The sequence below is a fragment of the Herpailurus yagouaroundi genome, unplaced genomic scaffold, assembly GCF_014898765.1.
Source record: "Herpailurus yagouaroundi ecotype Mexico unplaced genomic scaffold, PumYag 200, whole genome shotgun sequence".
NCBI lineage: Eukaryota > Metazoa > Chordata > Mammalia > Carnivora > Felidae > Herpailurus > Herpailurus yagouaroundi.
In genome coordinates this window covers 5261512-5272377 of record NW_024412431.1, presented here as the reverse complement: position 1 = coordinate 5272377, position 10866 = coordinate 5261512, and the positions used below count along the sequence as shown (strand labels likewise).

Here is a 10866-nt window from a genome sequence, read left to right as displayed (position 1 = left end):
AAGGAAGAAAGAAAGAAAAAGAAAAAATAAAGGAAGGAGGAAAGAAAGAAAGAAAAAGAAAGAAAGAAAGAAAGAAAGAGAAAAAAAGAAAGGAAGGAAGGAAGGAAGGAAGGAAGGAAGAAAAAGAAAAAAGGAAGAAAGAAAGAAAGAAAAAGAAAAAGAAAAAAGAAAGGAAGGAAGGAAAAAAGAAAGAAAAAGAAAAAATAAAGGAAGGAAGGAGGAAAGAAAGAAAGAAAGAAAGAAAGAAAGAAAGAAAGAAAAAGAAAGAAAGAAAAAGAAAAAAAGAAAGAAGGAAAAGGAGAAAGAAAAAGAAAAAGAAAAAAAGAAAGGAAGGAAGGAGGAAAGAAAGAAAGAAGGAAAGAAAGAAAGAAAAAGAAAAAAGAAAAAAGAAAGGAAGGAAGGAGGAAAGAAAAAAAGGAAAGAGAAAGAAAGAAAGAGAGAAAGAAAGAAAGAAAGAAAGAAAGAAAGAAAGAAAGAAAGAAAGAAAGAAAAGAGAAAGAAAGGGAACGAGTAACTGTAAGGTAACAGCTCTAGCAGTTTTTGGTGGAGCCTGTCAGGTTTTCCACCTAGAGTATCGTGTTATCTGCAAAGAGTGAAAGTTCGACTCTCCTTCCTTGGCAATCTGGATGCCTTTTATTTCTTTGTGTTGTCTGATTGCTGAGGCTGGGACTTCCAACGCTGTGTTGAACAACGGTGGTGAGAGGGGTGAGATCCCTCTATCCCTACTTTCGTGGGGATTTTTCTCAAGAAAGGATGCTGTGGTTTGTCAGATGCTTTTTCTGCATCTAGTGAGAGGATCATCTGGTTCTTGTCCTTTCTTTTATCAACGTGGTGTATCACACTGATTGATTCACAGATCTCGAAACAGCCCTGAAGCCCAGGAATGACTCCCACTTGATCAGGTTGAAAAATTCTGTCAATGTGCTGTTGAATTCAGTTTGCTAGTATCTTGTCGAGAACTTTTGCATCCAGGTTCATCGGGGATATTGGCCTGTAATTCTCCTTTTGAGTGGGGTCTTTGTCTGGTTTGGGAACCAAGGTAACGCTGGCTTCATAGAATGGGTCTGGCAGGTGATGGATATGTTATGGTAACTATTTCACAATGTACACGTACATCAGATCATCGGTTTGCACACCCCGAATATACACGAAACATCTATTTTATCTCGGCGTTGGCGGGAAAGAAGTCTGAACTCAAGGTTTTGACACAGCCATGCTCTTTCCAGAAGCTCTAGGGGGGGACCCTCTCTTGCCTCTTCCAGCATCTGGGGCTCCTGGTGCTCCCTGGTTGCGGCCGCATCCCCCCAGTGTCTGCCTCCGTGGTCACCCGGCCTCTCCCTGTGTGTCTGTGCCTCAAGTGTCTCTCTCCTTCCTCTGAAGCTTTACACCATGTTGGTGGCTTTGAAGACGCAGGAAGGGGCCATGAGCCAAGGAATGCAGGTCTAGAAGCTTGAAAAGGCAAAAAAAAAGGTGGCCCAGTCGCTTAAGCGTCTGACTTCGGCTCAGGTCATGATCTCACGGTCCGTGAGTTCAAGCCCCGCGTCACGCTCTGGGCTGACAGCTCAGAGCCTGGAGCCTGCTTCGGATTCTGCGTCTCCCTCTCTCTCTGCCCCTCCCCTGCTCATGCTCTGTCTCTCTCAAAAATAAATAAACATTTAAAAAAATAAATAAAATAAAAATATTTTTAAAAACCAAACAAACAGATTCTCCCACGGGATCCTCTGCTGACACCTGGGTTCAGCCCCCATCAAACAATTTGAACTTCAGACCTCGAGAACTGTAAAAGAGCCCGTTCCTGTTGTGCGAAGCCACTAAATTTGGGGGGATTTGCCATGGTAACCATAGGAAACCATTCTGTACCGCAAGGGGCAAGACCCCAATTCCCCCCCCTCATAAGGGCTTTCTGCTGAAAGTAAAAGGCATTGAAACGCAAACTGGCTTAAGGCTTAAGCAACAAGGAAATCCCACCCGGCGTGTGCACAGGGTAGGATATTAGGTTGGGTTGCTGTAACAGACATTCAGAACAACATCAACTTAAAATAGAATTGCTTGCCTCACAGATCAATATAAGCAACCCACAGTCTCCACGAGCGGAAAATCTTCGCCAGCACATGGGGAAAGTGTGTCCCCAGCCCTGGCTGAAGTTGGGGCGGCGGGGGGGGGCGGGGTGCTGCAGCAGACCAGCCTCCCTCTCCAGGGAAAGCTCACCCCAAGGGCTGGGCTTTCCCCATTACACTGCAAGAAGTAACGTGCAAAACTTCCCCAACCTGCCTGAGGCGTAGGTACAGCCGTTCCCATTCTACAGATGGGAAAATAGAGACTCTGAGAAAAGGAGCCTGTCTGCTGATCACACCCTGGACCACAAGGCTCCAGAAGGATGTGTGAGGTCAGAGGGAAGGGAGGGGACGAAGGTGGGGTTGCACCAGCCAAGAGGACTGATAGCATCTCTGCCCCACCAAGGGCGCCCCTTGAGGTGAGCGGATCTGGGGCAAGATCAGGGCGGCGAAGGCAGGATGGTCTCGCTGGGAGCTGGTAATGGCCACACGGCCAAGGCCATCCTGCAGGGCCGGCCACACAGTGGGTGCTCAGGACCTGGTAGAGGAATCCAGTCCCATCAACCGGGCATACATAAGGCCACGGGCCCAGGCTGACCCCAGCTCTGCCCCAGTCTTGCTGCGTGACCCCAGGGGAGTAGAACAACATCTCTGAGCAAAGGTCTTCTGATAGGCCCAATGGGGATCGGGGATTCAGTTGTTCATTTCATCCCACAACTCCCTATGTGTTACGCTATATTCCAGGGTACTGGGATACCTCGTTCAACAACAACACAACACAAAGGAAGATCACAGAATGGAAATCTCACAAAGCATGTTCTCAGACCGGATGCGAATCAAACTAGAACTCGCAGAACGGTATCTGGAAAACCCGCAAGTGTTTGGAAATTGAATCACACCCACAGGTCAAAGAGGAAGTTGAAAATTAAAAATATTTTTAACTGACGAAAAGTGAAAGGATGCCATATCAAACTGCGGGGGGTACAGCGAAAGCAGGGCTAAGGGGGCGACACAGGGCACGGATGCTTATGTTGAAGCAGGGGATGGGGTATATTTGAAAGTTGCTGAGAGTCCTTTTTTTTTTTTTTTTTTGGTGTTTTTTTTTTTTTTTTTCCCCCGAGTAACACTCTTGGAAACATCTTTCTAGGCAATTTTCTACATTCTTTACAGGGTTGCCTACCCATCCATTCACTAACACTGTTCACAAGAAGCCAAATAGGGAACACTCAAAAAGATCCGTCTTTCTCGGGGCGCCTGGGTGACTCATCGGTTAAGCATCCAACTCTTGATACTGGCTCAGGGCATGGCCTCAGGGTTCACGAGACTGAGCCCCATGTTGGGCTCTGCACGGAGCGTGGAGCCTGCTTGGAATTCTCTCACTCGCTCACTCTCAAATAAACACATAAATAAAGTTCTCATCACAAGAAAAAAATTGTAACTCTGAGTGGATGCGAACTAGATTTCTTGTGGCAATCGCTTTGCCATATACACATATGTAGAAGCATTATGTTGCGCATCTGACACTAATATGATGTCATGTGTCATTTATATCTCAATTTTTAAAAAGAAGAAAAAGGTGGGGCGCCTGAGCGTCCGTCTCCGGCTCAGGTCATGATCTCACAGCTCGTGGGTTCGAGCTCCACATCGGGCTCTGTGCTGACAGCTCAGAGCCTGGAACCTGCTTTGGATTCTGTGTCTCCCTCTCTCTGCTCTTCCCCTGCTCATGCTCGTTTGCTCTCTCTATCAGAAATAAACTTTAAAAAAAATGTTAAAAATAAATAAAATAGAATAAATAAAATAAAAAGGTGATCGGGGAAAAGCCTGACGACTGGAATAGACTGGAGGACGTGGAGGAAGGCCACGGATAATGGCTGGCTATCTGGTGGAAGAGGAATCCAGGCTGTGCAAAGGCCCTGAGGTGTGTTCAAAAAAACAGGAAATGTCCCCCTTCTCCGTGAGCGTTTCTTTAACAACCGGCCCTCCTCCCAACCCTCCATTCTTTATAATTCTCCGTGATAGTCATCACCATCTGACATTCCATATCCCTCAGTTCTTTCTCTTGTCCATTGCCTGTCTGCCCCCCATTAACAGCTCAGCTCCGCTACACGGCACACAGTTGGTGTCCAATGGGTGTTTGTTGAATGAATGAGTGACTGGCCTATCTGCCCAGCCCTGACGAAGGCCACCCAGGAGGCCAAGCCCCTCACTCATCCCTCCAACACCAACCAGCCAACCTCCCCGCAGGCAGCCGCAATCCCAGGGCGGCTCCAGGGCCAGATTACAGACGCCATCTTTTCTGCCTCGTGGGCAGATTAAGGCCTGCCCCAGGGGCTTTCTAGGCCTCGCTGACCTTGTTTTTCCTCCTCCCCCTGAACCGAATTACCCAAAGCTTCCTATCTCCCATCCAGCAGACCGTGGCAAGGCGTAGACACCGCCCAGAATTTCCTTCTCACCCCGGGGGCCCACTTGGGCCTCTGAGACTGTTCTGCTCAGAAATGTTAAGACAGCACCTGCCTGGGGCAGGCCACAGGAGGCAGGAGAGGGTGGCGAGGGAAGCAGGAAGGAGGGGTGGGGGGCTGTGAGCAGTGAACCAGCCTATGGGGGGGGAGGGGGGGAGAGGGGAGGGGGGGTGGACAGGGGACACCGGAAAGTCTGTTTGTCAAATGGTTAGTAGAGAAAAACAGGAAGATTGCGTGGCCCCGTTGGCCAAGGCCCGGCCCCTTCCTCACCCCGCCACAGGCTGCGTCATACCACCGTCCCCCTGACACCATCTCCCCCAGGTCCCAACTCTGAGTATGCACAGGCCACACTGAGGCATTCGAGTCCACGGTCCCCGGCACAAAAATGGGCCCCTTCCCCTCACCCTTCAGCCTCTAGTGAAATGACTGGTCCAGGAGCCTTCTCTCTGGTTGCCCTTTGTTAACCCGGAAAAAATAAATAAATAAATAAATAAATAAATAAATAAATAAATAAATAAAACAGCCAATTATTTGACCAGCAAAATGAGTGTGTTTGGGAAAAGCAGAGAATCGCACCCCGGGATGAGCAAGGTGCGGCCAAACCACAGGCGAGTCCAGAGAACCAAGGGGAGGCCTGCTCTTCTGTAAAGGAAAGAGGGGGTCGGAGGGCCTCTTGTATACAAAAAGTCCGCTGGAACAAATCTGGAGTTGCAAGTGTGCTGGCTGCTCACGGGCTGAGTCGTGACCTTGTCTCACCCGCTGGGCCGTCGCCTCCAAGGAGGAACTCTTTCACCCTCTCTGCGGAGGGAGCAAATCTCAGCAAGGTACCTCTTCTGCAGGTTCTGCTATGGAGGAGGGCGGTAGGGCGCGAGAGCGCCCCCTCCTGGCCGCCCCGCTCCATTTGCAACGCGGCTTCCTTTTCCCCGCCTCCTGCCTTCCAGTTAGGGGGCAGCCCGGACACGAGTAATCGTGGCAAGCAAGTACTGGGCGCCTACTGTATACCAGGCAGTGAGCGCTTTTCGTGCGACCACCTAACTGACGCCTCCAAACCACGCTCTCCGGTTATTCATCTGTTGACCGCATAGACGCTTACGCAGCCCGTCACCTGTGGGTAAGCAGCTGAAGCCCAGAGAAAGGGAGGGGGAGGAGAGACATCCGGAACAAGGTTGGGCTGCCTGGTACAGCTGTGCAGATGGTACACTGCGCAATTCCAGGAGCGCCGTTCAGAAAGACTGCAATGTGAATGCTGCCCCCTGGAGTCCGAAAGAGCACAAAAATCACAACTCTATGTCATGCTCCTGGGTCAGGTCCCAAGTAGCCCTGGAAAGGAAGTCTCCGACACTGTGGGTCCATCCCCGAGAGCCTGTTTTCTCCATCTAATAACGTATTGCGGCCACTTCTCCGTGTCAGCACGTGAAGGTCAGCTCAGCAATTCCCCCAAGGGTGGTTTTCAGACCAGCAACATCGCCAACACCCGGAAACGTGTTAGAAATGCAGATTCTGGGAACCCACCCCATACCTCCTGAGTCCGACCCTTTGGGGCTGGGTCCAGCTTTTACTCCATATGAAATGAGGGACCAGGAGAGGGTTGCAGCCGAGGAATGACACGATCTAACTTCCTTTCTGCCAGGTGCACGAGACACTGCCAAGCACCCATTGAACGACTCCTCTTTGTGAGCCTGTGCGGGTTTCCGGACAGGAACAAATTTGCACAGCATTTGGTACAGTTGAACGCTGAGGCCAAGAAGCGTATCCGGCGGCATCAAACTGTGTTCTGTACTCTTAAATTTTCATACGTGCAAGCCCTAATGTAACAAGCGTGAAGTGTAATACCAATTCTTTAGAGTGGCCATTAGAGGACTAGTAGAATTGCATCTTTTTTCTTTATAAAGCTATTACTTTGTTTAAAGTGTAAAGTATTTATTTATTCTGAGAGAGAAATATTTAAAATATTTACTTAAATAAAATATTTACGTATTCTGAGAGAGAAAGCAAACAAGCAAGGGAGGGGCAGAGAGAGAGGGAAGGAGAGAGAGAATCCCAGGCAGGCCCTTGGGCACAGCACAGAGGCCGAGGTGGGGCTCCAACCCACAAACTGTGAGATCATGACCTGACCCGAAATCAAGAGTTAGACGCTTAACCAACTGAGTCACCCAGACGCCCCTAGATTTTTATTATTATTTGAGAGAGAGAGAGAGAGAGAGAAAGTGTGGGGGGAGAAGGAGGGAGGGAAAAAGAGAATCTTGGGCAGGCTCCACGCTCCGCGCGGAGCCAGTCTCAGGGCTCTATCCCACGGCCCTGGGATCATGACCAGGGTAGAAATGCATCTTATTTTATGCATGTAGAAATGCATCTACAATTGCATCTTATTTTATTTTTACAAAAGTATCCAATGGGATTTATTTAAAATGTCAGCTTTAAATACTTTTATTTATAAATAACTTTATTTGATTATTTGAATTCAGTTTAATCAATTAAAGTATTGATTGTGAGTAACTGTATTTAAACTTTTGATGTTTGCTAATTATATTACCAGTACTGTGCAGGGTTTTGTTTTTGTTTCGTTTTGTTTTTAAGACAAAGTCAAAAGTTCTAGAGGAAAAACGTTTTTGGAGGGAAATACTGTATACTATGAAAAATAACTTTCATTTATGCTCTAGCCCCGGGAGACCAGAGGCGCCCGGGGAGGGGAGGGAAAGGCCCCTGGCCCCTGGCCCCACTGTCCCTCATCGCCTGCCCCGCTGGTTTCCAGAAGCAGGAAGCCCCCCTTCTGGAATCCACCTGATCCCTAGAAAGGACGCGCTGCGCCTGTGCTGTCTCCGCCTGACCGCCAGGTGGAGCCAGAGAAAACGGAAGTCCTCCGGAGTCGTTCATCTCCCTGATCCCGGCTGCGGCCTGCACAACCCGGAAGCCGTGGCCGGCGAAGGGGCAGTGCTTCCGGGTAGGAGCGAGGTGACCCCGGCGGCTGCAGGAACCTGCGGCTACTGCAGCCATGGGGGCGCATCTCGCCCGGCGCTACGTGACCGATCCGTCGGGGGAACCCGACCCCCAGCGGATGCCCACCTTCCCCCCCGACTACGGCTTCCCGGGTCGCAAGGAGCGCGGTGAGGCCCAGTGCGCAGGCGCGGCCGGCGGGCTCGGGGCGCGAACCCCCGAATCCCGGGGTCCCCGGGGTTGGGTTCGGGCTTCTCGTGCTGTGTCTGGGCTCAGCCCTGGTCTCGGCCCGGAAGAGTCCGGAGGACACGCGTGAGCCTGCCTGAGTGTGGAGGCGTCCCAGGCAGAAGTCACGGTGTGAGCGAAAAGCCCGGGGGCGAGAGTGACAGTCGGGAGCCTAATGAGGCGGGCGGAGCTGAGCTCAGTCCCGGAATTCCTGGGGAGCCAGGGGAGGGCTTATCACGGAAGGGGCGTGCCCACCGTACCTCTATCCAGATATCGCTGCTGTTTGGGGGTGTACACAAAGCTAAAGGGGGGCTCGCGCCGCACATGCTGTCCCGCTCGTTGCTTCTTTTTTTTAATGAGTAATGTCAAGCACATGGAGAGCCAACCTGGCCAGGTCACCGCGCATACATCAGGCAGTGACTAAAGAGAGCCCCAGCCCCGTGGGAGAGACAGCGGAGCCAGGCATTATCTCGGGCGCCGCCCCTGGGGGATATCAAGGCAGGCTCCCAGGAGTCGGTGGCTGGAGGCGAGATCTGAGAGGGATACGTAGGACATACAAGGAGAGGGGAGGGTCAGTGCTTCTGACCAGATTTGCTTTGTCAAAGGTTGTGCTGGCTGCTGGGCGGGCCACAGGCAGGGCGACCGAAGCCGGTGGTGTGCAGAGAGGTCTGGGTTCGAGAGAACCAGGAGGCGGACGCCTCCGGTGCCCCAAATCCTGAGAGTCCTGCAGCCCCGCCTGCACCTGCAGTCCATCAGTCCCCCCACCTCCTGATCCACTGCCCATCGCCCCTCGCGTGGCCCATAATCCCACGGGCCTGTGCTCCACTGACCTGCTGAAACTCGGCTCTCCCTCCTGGCAGGAGGTGCAGCTGAGTATCACGGGAGAGAAACCCCCAACCTCGCTGACTGGTCTCCCCTTTGCTCCCCTCAGCGGACCCTTCATGTTACTGGTTTTCCCGCCACATTCCCTGGTACTCGGGTCGCCCTTGTGCCTTCCTAGACCACTGTCCCCCACCTTCTCTGTGACTCTGGCACCTTCTCACACCTCCCTCCCACTTCCGTCGGCTGGTCACTTTACATCCACCCGTCAAGGAGCCAGAAGCAACCAGAAGAGCTCGCCTGGCCTCCCTGCGTCCCTGGGCCTTGGCCTTCTCTCCTGTTACTGTGCACGATCTTCCCCTGCTCTAGCTAAGCACCCCCCCCCCCCCCGCTCCAGAGGAACCCTTTTGTGCCCCCTCACCTATCAGAGGGCCGCCCCAGCCGTTCTCCCCTCTCGCAGCATTGGTTTCCCCGTCAACGTGCAAACACGCTGTTGCTCCTGCCGTTTCAAAATCCCCTCCAGCGGTCTCCCCGCCACCTCACTGAAGGGGCTGCTGTCCCGCTTCCCTCCCACCCCCACGCCGCGCGTACCACTGGACCCCGTTGTCAGTTGTCACTTCTCACCGACCCGCCGCGGTCGCCTCCAAGTTGATCACTACCACTTCCTGGAAACCCCTCGTCACCCGGGCCCCCACACACCCACCCACCTCGCTGATGCTCCCTCAGGATTCTTGCCCACGTCCCTGTCTTGTGACTGTTGAGGTGCCTCGCTGCTTGGGCCTTCTGTCTCCGCTCACTCCCGCCCATCCCTGGGGTTGTGTCTGCTAGACCCCCCGTTTCACACGCCTTGTGATGCTCCCAAGTTTTCATCTCCGGCCGGGCCTGGACCCTGAACCCCGGGCTCACAGGTGCACTACCTGTATGGCATCTTCCACTCAGCAGGTCCGAAACAGAGTTTGTGACACCCTCCCCGCCCCCACTAAGCAGGCCCCTGCCTCCAGCTCCGACGGCATGCTCAGGCTGATCCCTGGGGCATCCTGAACCTCAGGGCCTTTGCACCTGCTGTTCCACGGCTGGCAGTGCTCTTCCCCCAGGTGTGTGTGTGACTCACTCCCCCGCCTTCGGATGCCAGTCCTGAGGGACCCCTCCACATAAAGCTGTGACGCAGCCCCCAACCCCGCCCCTCCCTCCCTTGCTTTACTGTTCTCCGTACTCCAGACCGTTGCCGGACATTCTGCAATGCTGTAGTTCTTTTTTTTTTTTTTAATTTTTTTTCAACGTTTATTTATTTTTGGGACAGAGAGAGACAGATCATGAACGGGGGAGGGGCAGAGAGAGAGGGAGACACAGAATCGGAAACAGGCTCCAGGGTCTGAGACATCAGCCCAGAGCCTGACGCGGGGCTCGAACTCATGGACCGCGAGATCGTGACCTGGCTGTAGTCGGACGCTTAACCGACTGCGCCACCCAGGCGCCCCTGCAATGCTGTAGTTCTATCTGTGTGGTCTGCGTCTGCCTTCAAGGGCCTGCGTCCCTGTCTGGCATGGTTCCTACTGCACCCCCAACACCCGGCACATGGTAGGCGCTCTGTAAATCCTGGCTGCTGAGGGATGATGCCGGAGCCCCGGGTGCACCGCGTTGCCGTGGAAGCCAGCAGGTGGATACCCCCGCCTGGGGCTCAGATGAAGGGAGTGGGGGGAGCAGGTTGGGGCTCATCCCCGGGGAGTAGCGATCGAAGCCGCCGACTGGAATGCGCAGAGGGCTCCTAGCGAGAACCACTGGAAGCCAACATTTAATGTTTGGGCAGCCGCGGAGCGGGAGGGGACGTGAAGAGGGGGTGGTCCCCAGGGAGCTGTGGGGATGAGGTTCGAGAGGAAGCACACACGCACGGGGTCCTGGCATCTTGGGAGGCCCTGGTGAGAGCCCCGTGTAAGCAGTGCTGGGGTGGGGTGTGGAAGCTGGAGGAGAGTGGGGTGCAGGGGCAGAAGGTGAGGGCCTGGGCCGGAGAGACAGGCAGAGGGGAGGGAAGCCAGCCAGGGGAAGAGCGCGAGATTGCCGGGGACGCCTTTTGGTGCTGATGGGAAGGAGCCGGACCGAGAAAGATGTCGAGGGGAGCGGAGGTGGCGCCTGAGGGTGCCGGCAGGCTGGGTCCTGGGCGCCCGTGCTGCCCTGAGCCCTCTCGGAGGCCGAGAAAGGAACGCAGGTCACCAGGCACGGTGGGCACAGGCTGGGGTATGTGGCCAGTTCCTAACAACCCCACTGGGCCCCCCGAAAGGGGATTCACCGGGGACCCTGGAGCTAGTGTTCAGCTCTGAGTCACGAGCCTGGGCACTTCCCATGTGTTCGCTCAGGCAGCACTCACTGTGGACTCTGGG

General features: G+C 53.5%; 1 long non-coding RNA gene across 1 annotated transcript in view; it reads left to right on the top strand.

The window, feature by feature from the left end:
* The first annotated feature begins 7426 nt into the window (after positions 1–7426).
* LOC121014111 (uncharacterized) overlaps positions 7427–10866 on the top strand; it is a 15848-nt gene continuing 12408 nt past the window's right edge. The window contains exons 1-2 of the long non-coding RNA XR_005783041.1: positions 7427–7617; positions 10324–10331. This is a non-coding gene — a long non-coding RNA (uncharacterized LOC121014111). The remainder of the gene's footprint in view (positions 7618–10323; positions 10332–10866) is intronic.